This window comes from Halyomorpha halys, unplaced genomic scaffold (genome assembly GCF_000696795.3).
Source record: "Halyomorpha halys isolate HHAL.00 unplaced genomic scaffold, Hhal_1.1 Scaffold494.1, whole genome shotgun sequence".
NCBI lineage: Eukaryota > Metazoa > Arthropoda > Insecta > Hemiptera > Pentatomidae > Halyomorpha > Halyomorpha halys.
Window position 1 is genome coordinate 841,865 of NW_027110283.1, and position 14,512 is coordinate 856,376.

General features: G+C 28.2%; 1 protein-coding gene across 2 annotated transcripts in view; it reads right to left on the bottom strand.

Moving 5' to 3' along the window:
• Positions 1 to 5,258, bottom strand: part of LOC106683558 (cubilin) — a 285,361-nt gene extending 280,103 nt beyond the window's left edge. Inside the window, exon 1 of one of the 2 annotated variants that reach the window (XM_067048435.1) lies at positions 5,182 to 5,258. The gene's annotated coding sequence lies outside the window, so the exon portion shown is untranslated. Of the gene's footprint in view, positions 1 to 4,631; positions 4,722 to 5,181 lie in introns of those variants that run through there. The other variant, XM_067048436.1, reaches the window with a different exon arrangement.
• Positions 5,259 to 14,512: the final 9,254 nt, after the last annotated feature.

Consider the following 14,512-nt stretch of genomic DNA (forward strand, 5'->3'; position numbering starts at 1 on the left):
TTTTATTTTTTAACAGTTTTTTTTTTATATTTAATTATTAATTAATTAATTGCATGGATTACATCAAGAAACGGTTCATGAAGTTCCACTCCCATTTACCGACAGTTAAAGGAGCAGTGACTTACAACTTAGGAAACCAAACCTCGGCCCGAAGACTGAAGTCCAGGCCATTCTTTTATAAATTCTGTATTTATCAATTCTATTATTCACATTACCTCTATTTTATTTTGTTTTCTTTTTCTCTTCATCCTTATTTTAAATTAACTTTTTTTTTTATCCATTTGAGGGCAATTGTTTATTTTTGTAGGGCCACGAATGTCGCTATTAATTTACTTTTCTTTTGTATTAAGAATTATTATTTTTATCTATTTATCTTATATGTATTTTTTTAATTATAACGTTGTATATAATTAAGAGGGTCTTTTGTATGACAATATACCCCTCACCCATAATTAATTTTAAAAAAAGTAACTGTTTTATCAATCATGTAAGGCCCACCATGTATCTGGTATACCAGGATCCGATGTTAAATAAATAAATTAAAAAAATATTATTCTAGAAACTTTAAATTACTCTCAATATTTTTTTTTTGTTTTACAAATCAGTCTTTAATTAAAATATTATTTCGACTGACTTTACAATATTCTTTAATTTAAGCATTGATCTAGCTAATAATTAATATAAATTTAAATCGTTGCCCTCTTTTTTTGTGTACATGGTATAGTTTCTTATTCAAACTATTCAAACTTATTAACCAACTATTCACGGAAGATGTGTTGTCTATGAAATATAATATCTATGAGTAAATAATACAATTTATTTTACATTAAAAAAAATTCTGTTAAGAATGTTTTACATGTTAATCAATTTTTTTTTTGCTAGAGGCAGTAATATCATTACTTTCATAGAAAATAAATATCATTTAATTTTATAATTTTTTGCAAATTGATAATAATAATTTAAATGTTTATGTATCCAATATTTTTCAAAAAAAAATGATTATCTATTTCAGCAGTTGATAAGTGCGCATTGATTGATAATTTAACATGGCATATAAATTTTTTTCTTTTTTTGGAAAACTGAATTTTCTTAGAAGCTCAATAACATTCACTAGATACAGACATTAATTTATTCACCCATTTTGATCAGTAAAATGGCTCAGATAATTTTTTTCTTTATAATTACTAAATACAGTTATAAAATACTATTTTTTTATTTAATATTTATTAAGGAAATAATGTGCCAATTAAATGAATAATTGAATATGATGAGCCATCAAAAGAATTATTGCTTAATTAGTTAAATTTGCTATAGTAACTAATAATAATTAATTCAAAAAAAGTTTTAGTTGGACTTTGCACTTACAACTTATGACACTAAAAAGCCAAGGACTACAAACATAGTAGCTCTGTTTATTATTGACTCACCATAAAATGGTACGTAAAATATAAATATATCTTTAAAAATTGAAATAAAAAAACTTATACCATAGATGATAAAAACTAATATGTACTTTTATTTTATTTTCTTTTTATATATCTATTGGCTCCTTCATTTATTCAACAAATCTTGAGAATTTCAGATTTAAAAAAATACTATGTTACATCTAATTGTCAATTTTTATATATTTTATTATAATTGTAAATAATTATTTTAAATATTTTTTATTTTGATTTGATAAAATAGTATTTTTCATTTATAACTGGTTATTTTTCCTTAGGCCTAAAAAATGAATATTGATTAATAAATAAATATAGCACATACCTATAAACATCAAATAAGCAGATCTAATTCCACAGATAATAAAGCTTTTGATTATAATAAAAATTATTATTATCATAAACGTGTAATTAGGTAGTCAATAAATGATATTATATTCAACTTAGGAAAACTAAATAAAATTATTACTTACCGTTAATTATATTATAAAAATTTAAAAAAAATGAATATATATTGTTTCTTATTTGAGTTTTAAAGCTATTGATCATTCAATTAAAATTTATTAAAAAAATAATTTATTTTATGACTTTGTGATCAGAATATTACCTAATTACTATTCATTAGACCTAATAATTATATAATGGTTTTAATAATATCTCAAACTTATTGAAATTTATTCTTTGTATCGAAAACTTCAATTCTAATTTTAATTAAAATTAAAGTTATACAGAATTTTATTATAGGAAATTCCAAAACCTAACGATTTAATATCTACTTCATCACTCTTTATTAATTTCACATAAATATGTTAATAACAAAAGCTGGTATTTATTTGTAGAGATATTTCCAATTCATTTACTAAATATGCTCGTTTTCTCCTAATATTTTCAAATTGATATGGAGTATGTTAGATTTGAAACGACCGTTATTCTATATATAATTTTTTTTTAATAAAAAAAAAAATTATCTTAGTAGTTCTAATTTAATATGAAATCAAGTAAATAAATTTACTTATTCTTATTAAGGAATACTTATTCTTAGTAAGGAATACCTCTTACCACAAACTAACAAAAAATACAACTTAACTAATATTAATGAGGTATATTAGAAAATGGAACAGTATTAATCAAATTCCTTACATATTTTTAGTTAGTTTCAAATGGCAAATATGGATGTGTGTTTATTTTATGATTAGTTTAATGATTTAGGATATGTTTTTTATATATATATATATATATATATTTTTTTTTTTAAATATGTTCACAATTCATTTTTCTATACATTTTATTAATGTATACATATATCTTTATTAGTATTTGCTCATAAATGTGACATATAGTAATACTCAAAAATTTAAAAAAAAAAATTAGTATAAATTTAAATTATTTATTGAAAAATCCATAATTACATTTAAAGTATCCATAGTCATTGAGCTTATAATAATCTCTAAAATTTTATTTCATATTTATGAAGCTATTAGGAGCAAAATATTATTTTGAGATATCATACTATAATAGTTATAGTTATTTGATTAATTAATTATTCATTTATTAATTTTAATATCAGGATAAAATTAAGAAATGGTCATACCATAAAAGTTATATTTTTATTATTTAATAACCATAATTTGTTTTATGTTTTGTGTACTTTGTATCTCTCTCTCTTTTTAATTATGAACACTCACTTATTCATGAACTGATTCATATAATTTATTTAAACGTTTCAAAATTAGTCTTTATTATCTTTTTTCTTTTCTTTTATTTTTTCATTTTTATAATATTCACAATTTATCTGTTATTTTTATGTGTAAACTTTAAATTGCAAAGATACATCATATGGTTTCGCGTGGATTTATGTACAACTTATAAATAAACTCATCTTGTTTAGAGTTGTAATGAAACAGAAGTGAAAAAAAAATAAAAGAATATACTTTGACTGAATTATATGACACAATCATATTGAATTATATCAATTAAATATAACTTTTAGAATTATAACAATATCATAGTATATAACTATTAGAATTATATCGATATAGGATTAGGATAAGCTTTGTTATATTTATTTTATTTTTGTTGTTTGAAAATAAGCACTAGGATGGTCGAAAAGATTTCTACATAATAATACAGAATTATTGTGGAATCACAAATTTTAATTAATTCAATAAAGGTTTCAATTTCATATTTTTAATTATACTATTTTGTAATAAATAACTACACCTATTAAATGTCCATATATGTTGATATAAATAGAAAATAGAGTAGGTGCTAAGAAGAAAATAAAAACGAAAAAAGGGGATAGAAAAGTGTAATGATGCTGGGCGAGGAGTTGCCCTGCGCCAGGTAACCAGGGGTGGAGGTTACAATTTGCCCCACTGGTCGATCCACAATACTAATACTGTTATCTATCCTAACACTAACTGCCTTAGTAACGCCTCTTGTAATCATTTACTAAAGTAACTAGGGTATTAGTAGTGTCAGAGGTTAAGGTATGAAGGGTATAAGTGGTTAAGTTGTTTATTTTAATAAAGTAGGAAGCAAAATACTCTGGGCTCTTCACTGTGGTTTACTTTAGTAAATACAAGTAAATAAACATCATATATAGGAGAATACAACTAACTAAAAATGATATTAAAAATAAAAAATTAAAAAATTTAATTCTAATTAATGAGGTCCTAAAAATAATATTTACAACTGGAAATACTATTTTTAACCCAGAATAAGTTATATTTAATTCTGTTATTATTGGACTGATTTTGGCCATTTTATATTCAATGCAATACTAGAGTATTATCTAGCTTTAAAAACTTGTAAAAGTTAAACTTAAGGAATAGTAAAATTTTATAAAAATGTTATTTCTACACCGGAATGAGTATTGAAATCAACCTGGAAAATTGCGTATTGGATATTGGCCTTAAAAGCTTTTATATATGAAAATTATTGTTAGGTTAGATTAGGATTTTATCTCTATCCCTTCAGATATCTTATAATGCTCAATAGAATCAAGGTGAGACCCTCAGAAGAACATAAAAGAGTATCTACAAGTCCGCACAGCCTAAATTTTGAGATTTTTGGTAGATATTAGGTAGCGAAGAGCGTGAACTGGGGAGGAGTGCCAAGCCCAGGCGAGGTGTGAAGTGTAGACTCCATGTTGAAACCCATACGCTCAAATAGACAAATAAACAAACTCACTCTAGCCCGAGGAGGTTCTAGGAGGGTGCCCTCGCCAAACCATGGTTCCAGGATCGCTTCCTGCTCATTCTAATAGCGGTATTAAAGAAAATGGCTTTCGGTGAAAACAAAACCCAGTGTACACTGTGAGCGGGAGAGCGCATGCGGTAAAGGTTAAAAGGCGATTCCCTTCATAGCCATGGTTGTTTTTCCAGCTACTCTATTCTACTTCTAGGTACTAGATGTGTCTATTCCTGATAAAGTGAGTCAGTAGGTTGTGGGACAACCTTAGTACCTCTCAGTAAGAAGGTAATACGGCTCAGTAACTGGAGCTTGAACTGGGTGTGTGGTCGTGTCCTCTGTACGTATTGTAGTGAATATATATTATGAAGAAGGGTACCATAAAACAGGAGCAAGTTAGCCAAGCTAGGGTATTGCTGAATATCGATTTCGTGGAGTAGGGACTGTACTGGAGTCCACCTGGACGGCTAGGAGCTATGCAGATCAGTGCACAGCTCCTCCCACAAACTACTCCCTACTCAACTATGACTATAATAGTAAAAACACTCACCGTACTCTGCTCGACGTCCGAGGCGACCGCCCGTCCATCCCGGGCCTTGACGGGCTACTGCTGGGCGTGCCGGCGCATGCTCCCCACTCCCCCACTTCCCCAACTCTCCTCCCTGCTTCCCCTTTCCCCTCCTTGCCACCTCCCTGCTGTCTGTCCGCCTGTCTCCTATCCTCTTTCCGATATATAAGCTCTATTATCGCCTCTCTTAGCAATTACCGCCACCTCAATCACACAAGAGGTCTCGTTACAGATGAGGGCTCGTAATTAAGTATGTTCGGCATGAACAAAAATATATATCACACTTTCATAAAACGGTTGAACCTAAACAGATCGGCCTATCTTATATATAAATAGTGTCCTGTTTAATTCTAAATGATGTTTAATTTCGATAGGGTTTTTTCTTAATTGAAATAGTCTGAGAGGACTTAAACACCGTATTTAGAAAACGGTTTTCTCTAAAATACATTTAATTTCTTTTTAATTTAAAATATTTAATCATTTTATCTAGATTAAAAAAAATATATAATGATTATGAATTATGGAAGAATTTGAAAATGAACGAAAAAAAGAAAAAAACTTTAATATTTTTCCAATTAAAAAAAACAAAACATGTGCAGTAGCAATATATTAATAGAGATTAAAATGCCTGTGGAAAGCAATGGATTTTAGAAAAAAAAATTGACAAATATAGACGCAGAAGGTAATGGCTATACTAGCAAATAATGCATAAATAAGCTGTATGTATATAAATATTTTAGTGTTTCCAAGTTCAGGTGCGCTGTTCATTAGGGGGGAATGGCATACCACATTCTCCTACAAAGCAAAAGTGAAGTCAAAAAGTGGAGGGTTGGCCACGCCCATGAAGCTCATGTCCACATTGAGATTACAAGGAGCGTCCATCATTTTAACCTAAACTGAAATAGAAAGCGGTCAGGCGGGTATTCTTGGCTTCTCTTTTCATGGCAACTTACCATCTCTATTATACTGTTACCTCTAACTATGATATGATTTCACAAGAGAGCATTTATTTTTAAATTACTATATAGGGTTAAGGAAGAAAAATTTATGGTAATTAATCAAAATGTCATTAAAATGAGACCTCGCCACATATAGCACTAATAAAATGATTTTAATACCAGCATCTCTAAATATATAACCTATGTTTCAGTACTTACCGAATTGTTGTTCATCTTACTTACTCATCAATTGCAGGAAATCTTCATTGACTTTCGAAAACAATATGACATTTTTACAGTGATTAGTAAAAAAAAAAATCAACGAGTCACTTTTATACACCACAATATTATATATATATAAACACACACCAAACATATATTTCCATTCAAATATTTCAACGTTTTTATTCAACCGTATTTTTTTTTTTTTTTTTTATAAAATTCCATCTGTTTGGATATAATTATAATGAAACTAACTTTCAGTTTTGAAATGAAACCTTATTATAGCAACAGAACATAAAATAATACAACCCATTAAAAAACTAAAAGTAAACCTTACCTGGTTTGGTGGAATTCACAAACACATCTGATAAAGTGGAGTCTAATGGACCCCTTATATTTTATTCTTTTATTTATTCGATTTAAAATTAATCACAGTCCTCAGATATGTCGTTTTTCTAATAACATTTCATAGTTTTCGTACAAAAAGAGGTTTATAAAATGATTAAATAAAAATCAACAAACAAATTTTATTAACATTTTTTAACGTTATCATCAATAAACTAAATAATTGTCAACGTTTAAAATATTGCCTGAAGAACTTAATATCTTATTGTTTAATAAATATGAAACAAACAAATATATATATATATAATAGTAACTTTCGACAGGGAGTGATTTTTTTGTTCTATCCAAGTAACCCTCCCGTGACTTTGGCTTCACCTTTCCTCGCTGCATATCCCCTCCATTGTACCGATTCTTCCAAAACTATTTCTATTTTCTGACTGACTACAAAAAAACAAATTCATCTTTGTAAATATAGGAAGTGTTTTAATAAATTTATTTTATAGATATTACTGAAATCGTTTACACGTATGTTCTCTACTACTCATGACATCAACAATATTCAAAATAAATTCTACCAAGAAGTTCAATTCAAATTAAGTTATTATAAAAATCCAATATTTTTTGGAGGAAAATAGTCCGGGTGGTGGTCAATAAATTGATAAACTATCTGTTGTTAACCAATGTTTGACCCCAATTTGCAGGGCTAAATGAAAGAACAAGATACAAACAATGTCATTTCTTATCTTTTCTTAAATCATATAAAAAGATCCTACTCTTGGTATGCTCAGGATAGAACTGAGACCGGATTTCTCTTCCGGGTTCGTCTCTGAAAATATCTTCTCTGACATTTGTATTCTAATGGTCTCCTGGTTTTGAGATTGCTATTGGCTGATAAATTAAACCGTTGCAATGTCATAAAGGTTAACACGGAAATGTAAATTCTTTGAGTGAGGAATAACGTAACAATGAAAATTATATAAAATAATTCATTCAGTTTTTAATTCTAATTAAGATCAAATTATAGTGAATTCAATTTGTAATTGAGGTAGAACCTCAGAAAAACGTAAAATTAAAAAAAATAAGTGAACAAAATCGATCCACACTTATGTTTCTTCATTAGTATTATTGCAAAACTTGTATCCTATAGGATATCACTATCAGAACAAAAAAATCTTAAAACGTCACCACAATTTATTTGTTAGATTATTGGCTGAACGTCAAGATTCTAAAGATTGAAGAAGATGTGACATTACAATGTACTTTTATCATTTGAGTTTTGGCCCAGCTCCTACGCCTCACTCCCTGATGAAGACCTGAAATTCAGGTCGAAACGTCGGCATAAAATAAATAAATATTGTTTTGTTTATTTATGCTGTTCTTTGCTGACCGCACCCCCCGACAAACCTCTCCAATATGTACTTTTTTCTACAATTCTTTTAAGATATAAACATTTTTTATTCATAGCAAAATAGTCTTTAAATTTAGTTCAACGTTTTTTGATAAAAATTAGTTTTTTTTACGATTGTCGTCAAATTTCCCTATGCTTGGTACCACTCCACAAATGCAATTATCGACAAAGATCTTGATAAACGGTATATTGCAAATGTGGGCCGAAATGGACATACTTTCTTTATTACAAACCCTAGCCCACGCAAAAGCACTAATTCCTAACTTGCCTTCTAGCAATATTCCAGATAATGTTCATGTTGTTTGAAAAAGCCTTAGCAGATGGAGCCTACTGATACAGGATAGTTACTGCACTGTTACAACCTTTTTTTTTTCCACAGGGTATTTTCAGTTCATTAAAAGTAAAATAAAAATGTCTCTTCAAGAATTATTATTAAAACAAAAAATAAATTATACGTCATATGTTGACATATATTGATTATTTTGGTTACAATCTGTACCAACTGTGGAAGTTAAATTTTGTATATAATTTAACTTTTAACTTAAAAAAAAATTTACTGTATCACTTTCTATAATATTGGCCAAAAAAGGAAAAAAATTAATATTCTTTGTACTTTTTTGATGTTGTAAAACTTTACAATTTATAAATCCACTTCTCTATCTTGTCTGTAAAAAATAGAATATTCACAGGTTGCCACGTGTTTAAAAAATTCATTCCCTTATTTCTGGTCCTTTTTTTATTACTTTTGCTATTTATATTTTTATTTCCATATATATGAAATATATAGCAAGTGCGGGGGGGGGGGGAGACAAGTTTCGTTAAATAGTTTATGTCTATCAACAGCCATGCTCTAAAATAATATATTAGTTTTAGGAAATCAAATCAAAATGCCTGGGATCTGCTTAGGAGGATGCTAAACCGACTGGACCTATCCTACCACTCTGTCTCTCAAAATTACGCATACAATTTAAGATAGATACAATAATAAACAGCACTTATGCAGAAAACTCATAATTTATTCTGTCAAAATATTATGTAAGCAATAGCACTATAAAATTAAATATCGTACAGGAAAATCCTCCGTTGGTCATACGTCCTGATATCACCTTTTAAAAATTTACTTAAATCATAATCTCTTGAAGGAAATCTTAACACCAAAAATATTAGGAGACAATCCTTCCCGGGCACCCCGCTCCGCTTAAGCTCACTTTAGCGAGGTCCTATATCACCTTTGAAACATTCACTTAAACAGGAGGAGTTGACTTAAGATGGTTAAAACGAAAAACATTGAACAAGTGGCTAAAATTTAATAACGGCCTGATCTTTTGGCTAAAATTAAATTTATTGGAAGTAACACGTGATAGCATTTATTCGTCACTATTTTATCTATTTATTAGAAGAAAGACCTAAAAATTATTATTGAACTCGTTACTTTAATGTACAATTAAATGATGTTTAATTTCAATAGGGTTTTTTCTTAATTGAAATAGTCTGAGAGGACTTAAACACCGTATTTAGAAAACGGTTTTCTCTAAAATACATTTAATTTTTTTTAATTTAAAAAATTTAATCATTTTATCAAGATTAAAAAAAAATATAATGATTATGAATTATAGAAGAATTTGAAAATGAACGAAGAAAAGAAAAAAACTTAAATATTTTTCCAATTAAAAAAACAAAACATGTGCAGTAGTAATATATTAATAGAGATTGAAATGCCTGTGGAAAGCAATGGATTTTATAAAAAAAAATTGACAAATATAGACGCAGAAGGTAATGGCAATACTAGCAAAAAATGCATAAATAAGCTGTATGTATATAAATATTTTAGTGTTTCCAAGTTAACTTCAGGTGCGCAGTTCATTAGGGGGGAATGGCATACCACATTCTCCTACAAAGCAAAAGTGAAGTCAAAAAGTGGAGGGTTGGCCACGCCCATGAAGCTCATGTCCACATTGAGATTACAAGGAGCGTCCATCATTTTAACCTAAACTGAAATTGAAAGCAGTCAGGCGGGTATTTATGGCTTCTCTTTTCATGGTAACTTACCATCTCTATTATACTGTTACCTCTAACTATGATATTATTTCACAAGAGAGCATTTATTTTTAAATTACTATATAGGGTTAAGGAAGTAAAATTTGGTGTGGTTCGGTATCGCATGACTTCCATTAAGTTAAAATTGTTGAGATGCTTGTTCTGCACAAAATTGTTGTACTGTTGTTAATATCTCTTGTGATTTATAATATGTGCATTTGTTATTTACTTATATTTTTATATGTATAAACAAATATTTATAACTATCAAATCGAAGCAATTTTATCCGAAGAGAGACAGATTGTTATGTATAAACTGATGGATGGGAATATCTCAAAGAGAGACTGATCTCATTCGTTGCGATTGGTGTCAGGTGGATTTGGGTGTAATCCTTGTCCCAGCTGTCATTTGCCAGCTCAAAGTGAGGATGCGTGGTCAGGTAAACAATATGGCTTTAGGGGATTTGTCTATATCCTCCGTGTATATGGGAGGATACGTCCTTCATTTCAATATTTGGGAGTGTTCGGAAGCGACCCATTTCACCTTATTTATAATTTGTTGTATTTCTTTGAAAAGAAATTTTCGTTGATGAATAATCAGTATTTCTTTTGCCTGATTAAATTTTGTTTTCATTTATTCAAACTATGCGTATTCCACGTAAACTAAAACGACATAGTATGAATGTACGTTTTTTGTAGGACGCTTTACTAGAAATCGTCATGGCTAAAGTATGAAGCTTCCTGATTTAAAGTATGAAGCTTCCTGATTTAAAGTATTTCGTCTTAGTTTTCTTTTGGATATTTTTATGGATTTTGAATCATTCACTACTAGCTGAGATTCAATTCCATTTTGACACAACCAGAATAAATTTATTTTATAATACAAATGTCTATTTATCTAAAACTCGGAAACACTCATGATAATAAGATTTCAGTAGGCTGTTAAAAAAAAAATCAATCAAAGAAATAACTTCAATAAAGTATTAGGGTAATTCCCATTGACTCGAGACGTGATATTCCTGGTGACTAACAACCCCCTCAGAAGCCCAAACAAGAGGAACTAGATACGCAGTAGTCGTTTCAGTTTTTCCTAGCAGAAGATGAATTTAACAGTTCTGTTTTGTAGCTAAGATTTAGTCCTAAAACGAAAAATAATTTTTATTACAGATTATTTGTTTTATTATAATTCTAATAATATTTACCAGCAGGAAAGTGGTCCAGGTGGTATTAAAAAATACACAAAATGTCAGAAAAAAATATTTATTAGTAACCAACGTTTTGCCACTCTTTGCATGGTTTCATAATTGCTAAATAAAAACATTGTAAAGATTGTATATTTTCATTGTCTGATCATATTTTACTATGTTTACATTATATATATTTCATAACAAAAAAAAGATATAACATTAGAACTAAAAAAATATAAATCAACAGAGTAATTGTTAATAACAAGTACAGTATTGAATGCAATCATAGAATTTAAGTTTATTATAGTAGTATTAATATATTACAGTATTATTACATTTCCAATTCTATATTCTTCTGTACTTGTTAATAGTAATTATTCTGCTCATTTATGTGTATTTTCATATTCTCATATGTTTGTTTTTGTTTATATATTTTTTATTATAGGCATAGAAAGTTATATACAAAAAGGTATAAAAATTAACGAAGTAAACTAAAACAATATAAATGAACACAATAATTATTCATTAAAAGTACAGTAATTGAAATGATAGAATTAGAGTTTATTACAGTATTATAGTAGTATTAATAGATTATAGTAGTAATTTTATTACAGTACTATTACATTTTCATTTTTATATTCTTCTGTATTTATTATTTATTCAGTTCATTTACATTCATATTACTTTAGTTTAATTCGTTCCTTTTTTTTTATATATAATATTTTGTATGATATGTATATACTTATGAAACTTTATAATCTCAGTGTGTTGATTTCATTTAGCCCCGACAAAGCCCTACAAGGTGGGGCAAAACGTCGGTTACTAATATATACTTTTTTCTGATATTGTATGTACTTTTATTGATATCTATATATCTTTTATCTCAAAATTTTCCTACAATTAATACCATACGGTCAACTCATAATCTTCCAGAATCATATTAATATCTATGAAAAATTTAATATTTAAAATATTCAATATGAAAAAGTTTAGCTCATTTTATGTACAAAATTGAATTATTGGTACACACGGAGTTTTTCATTCTTATGGACTAAAAAAAAATAGACATTTATTTTAGAAAGATTAAATAAAGTCATGATAAGTCAGCTACAATGTCAATGAATCTTCACTGATTCTTAAAACAGTTCCAGGAATGCTATGACTCACTGGAAATGAGAAGTGCTTTCATACCGTGATGAAATTTTCTCAAGAGTAACTACGAGTTTTTATATTATTATTTTTAATAAAATAATAAATATATAAGATATATTAGTACCAGAATTGGTGTTGAGGGCGGAAAGCAAATCAATTATCAATTTATAAGGGTGTTTATTTTAACTAACATCAAGTAATCTTACTCTTTTAGATATGAAATTGTTCCAGAAACCAAAACTTCTCATTTCTTTAGTAGAGGGACGAGCTCTAACCGTGTCTTTCTTGATCCGACAATGTTTCGAAACGTTTCACTAGAGTTCATCTAAATTTTTTTTTATTAAAAAAAATAAGTCTAATAAGGTTCGTCCAGTGACAGCATCCATTGTTCGGTGCCAGAATAACATACTGAAATGACCGACATAAATGAAATATATCAGTTACATTTCTGATTATTAGGACGCTGTGGAAACTGCTACTTTTTATATGCTAGAATAATACAATATGAATTAATCTCTAGCAAAAAAATTGATAATTCAACTAACCGAATAATAAAATGTAAAACAAACAATAAATTATTAATAGTAATAACAGAAAGAACTTATGAAGTGAATAATAATGATACAAATTTTTAATTATTGAATTAATAAATGTCAACAGATTTAATAGATAACAGTATAATTTATATAATTGTGGACAGTTCTTTTCCATAAAATAATAACAGTTCATCACTGTTTGGATTTTATTTGGGTTAAAATTTCCGAATTATAGTACAGGAGGGATAGTTTTTAATTTTTGTAAAAATGTATGTTTAAAGTGGATAGGCAAACCTTCAGCGCTGAACGGTATTGCGGTATAAGCTGAACGCCTGGATTATAATTATGCCCAGTGATATTTTTTGTAACTGAATATTGAGGACCTAATAACTTATTACATTAGAGCGAGGGTTTCAAAGCGCTTATTTCAGAAGGTTGTGGGTTCGATTCCCATCTGGGTCAGTCAATATTTATTTCCCTTAGAGATAAATTTTGACATTCCCACTCTGAGGCTGTATAGGCCCTCAATAGAGGACTTAAGCCTACAAAAAAATAAAATAAAATAAACTTAAATACTGTCTAGTTAATTAAAATTAAAGAGTTTTCTGCAATAAGGATGCAACAATATTAAATGAAATTGGTGTAAATTTTAAAAAAATTAAAAATTTTCTCATATTCAAATTTTAGACACAGTCTTCTTAACTTTAAAAATCATACTAATCACCTATAACTATTTTGAAATAAAAACTGAGAAAACACATTTTATAATGTTAGAAAATAAAATATAATATTTTAAAGGAAAAATTTAGTTAACCTGCATTTCAGTATCCGTTATATTAACCTATGAGATTCTTACTATTATGAGGTTGTGGGTTCGATTCCCACCTTGGTCAGTCAATATGTATATCGCGGGGACCTGAGTAACAACATGATAAAAAAAACGAAAAAAAAAAAACAGTTTAAAAAAAAAATTCTTCCAAAAAACAAAAAATAATATATTGAAAATTTCGTTCGATTAAAAAATTTTCGAAAAAAAAAACAAGGCAATATGGAAATGTAATTACTGGACTTTTAATCACCGTAACAAATTGTTTCGGTTCTTGAATCAAGGCTTCTGTTAGTCGCCACCCACAATAAATATTTTATTTAAAAATAGTTATAACTTTTCGCGAAAAGATAAAAAGAGGTATTCCAGTAACACGTCATTCATGACCCGAAATGACCACGAAAAAGCTGTTGTAAACCAGTTTCTTGTGTGCGAAAAGAACATTAAAAAATCTATTTAAGACCATTTATAGAATCATCTGTTTTTATATTTTAACCAATATTCGAGAAAATTTATTACTATATTTGTATGAAATGTTTACTGTAGGAAGAATCTAACTACAGGATGTAATTTAAGTCCCGAAACTAGTCCTTACGATGGTTATAAGTCCTGTAATTAAATATTCAAAAAAGGGCCATATTTTCCAGTTTTTAATTTTTTTTT